This window comes from Zingiber officinale, chromosome 2A (genome assembly GCF_018446385.1).
Source record: "Zingiber officinale cultivar Zhangliang chromosome 2A, Zo_v1.1, whole genome shotgun sequence".
In the NCBI taxonomy this organism is placed as follows: Eukaryota; Viridiplantae; Streptophyta; class Magnoliopsida; order Zingiberales; family Zingiberaceae; genus Zingiber; species Zingiber officinale.
The window spans coordinates 106,919,176-106,921,615 of record NC_055988.1 but is presented as its reverse complement, the minus strand read 5'-3'; positions in this window follow the sequence as shown (position 1 = coordinate 106,921,615).

The window sequence follows — 2,440 nt, the reverse complement described above, 5'->3', positions numbered from 1 at the left end:
GGGTCACACACAAAGGGCAATTAGATGGAGATTAGGTTCATTTGAGGAACCAAGAGGATTAGGTTCATGTGATGAACCAAGTTGGATTAAGAGTAATCCAAATTAAACTAATTGAGTTAGACTCAATTTGATTCATGTGTTAAATAAGTCTAATTTAGACTTGGACTCATTGAGTCAATTTAATTCAATGAATAGAGATTCATTAAATCAAATTGACTTGAACCAATGGTTAGATTTGATCAACCATGGGAGATAAGAGGTCAAGTTTGACTTGACTTGAGAGGGAAGATGAAAGGTCAAGTTTGACTTGACCAATGCCACATCATTTGTGTGTTGGCATAAGGTGGGCCAATGATGATATTCCACATCATCAAGGTTGGCTTATGTGCGTGCCACCTCATGAGGGAGACCAAGAGCCATGACTCTTGGTATCCCATGGAGGTTTATAACCTCTCCATGAAGTGGCCGACAACTTGATTGCAAGTGAATGCAATTGTGCGCCCATTCACTCTTTCTTCTTCCTCATCTCTTCCTCTCTACTCTCCCTCTTCCTCCATTGCCGTGAGCCACAAAGAGTGCTAGCACACTCTAGTGTCTTTTCTCCATCTCTTTGTTCGTGTGGATACATATAGAGGAGTGTTCACTTGACACTCTCGAGATCCGGCAACCTTGGACGAGCGGGATAAGCGAAGGGCTTCGCATCAAAGGTATAAAATCTCTACCATATAGATCTAGAGTAGATCTAGGATAGAAATAAGTACATGAATTTATTTTAATCTTCGCACGGATCCGGTGGCAAGACTTCGGGGTTTCCGCAACGCAAAAAGCAGTTTTTGCGGCCTGAAAGTCCCAACAATAAGTATTCTTCCAAGGGCTCGCTTGTAGACGATCATTCTCCCCGGCCTTATAAGTCTCTAAGGCAATAACAAAGCTAGATTGGGCCTGAGATAGCTCTGCCTATAAGGAGCCAAGCTCTATTTCTTGAGACTCTAGATCCTGTCTATGGTCCATAAGAAGTATATCCTTGGAGGTTAGCTCTTGAGTCAGGCGATCCATCTCTTGCTTATGCATAAGCTTAAAGTCCTCAAGAGCTGCAGTTTGTTGGATCAGTTCTGATTGTGCCTTATCCTTGAGGGATAACTCCTCTTGACACTTAGCCTCAGATGACTATAGGAGAACTTCAAGTCTATTTTTATCATCTCGGAGATGGTTAATCTCTAGTTGGGTCTCTCCCAGGATTTGTTCCCGAGAGGCGTTCACCTTCTTTAAGGACTCCACCTCCACCTTTAGTCGGGATACGACTGTAGCAGGGTCAGAGATTTGAGATTCTAGGTTAGCAACTCGATCCTTTAAGATCTTATTCAACCGGTGTATATGCAAGAACGTCTGATTTAAGTGGAGCGATTAGGCAAACATCTATTCATAGTAACAGAAAAGTAAGAACAGAAAGTCATAATAGGAGGAGGGAAGCCATAAGAGAAAGCAAAAGCTTACCATGGTGGTAGTTTCAGAGGACAGGTTCGCCAGGGCAGGTAGTGAGAAGGTATCCATCGCCTTCATAGTTTGCTCTCTTTGAGTTGCTAGTCACCCCCACAGTAAGACAAAGTGAGCAGGGGCAGCAGGATAGAGATGTAATCCCCACTCTATGGGCAGAGTAGCACGGAAGCGGGAACAACGATACTGGGGGGAGTCGGGAGTAGTCCCGCTGGGGCCAGGTCGAGAAGAGGTAGGTCCTAATTAAGTAGAGGGACCAGGTTGGGTAGAAGCAGGTCCGGCTTGAGTAGTGGGGCCAGGTTGAAAAGAGGCAGGCCCAAGATGAATGGAAGGGTCGTGTGGAGAGGAAGTGGTAGGTCGGGGGGAAGAAGGTCTGATCGGGGCGCGGGGCCTATATTGCCTCTTTAGATCGATCTCTTCTTTAACGACTGAGGCCTTCCCTCGCTCAGCACTTGTCCGGACTCTGGACGGCATAATAGGGTCGCTCAGGAGTTATGGATCAAGAATGGAAGCAGAGGCCAGTCGGGATGATGGAGTAGCAGTCTGGGCCTCAGATACCAGGCCGGGTCGCGTAGGTCTGCACCTTGGCCTGCGCGACATCAGTTGTTCATCTAAGTTTAACTCCTCTGAGGGGGTCTGAGGTTGACGAGCAAGAGGAGTTGGATGAGTGCACCTTACAGATCCAGGAACAGGTCGAACATGCAGGATTACTTGAGCGGCCGGACAAGAAGCAGTTAAGGCAGCCGCCCCTAGAGAAAATGGAGCAGAATGAGAGAGACCCCTCCTATCCAAAATTATGCGTCGCTGGTGGTTTATTTTCAAATCGCTCAGGGGAAGAGGCCTAGTTAGGGATGCTCGTGTCAGAGTATTCGCTGCAAGAGAGCACCCGAATCAGAGTAGAATGATAAAGGCAAGCTAGTGTAGGGTAAGCATTACCTAAAGAATG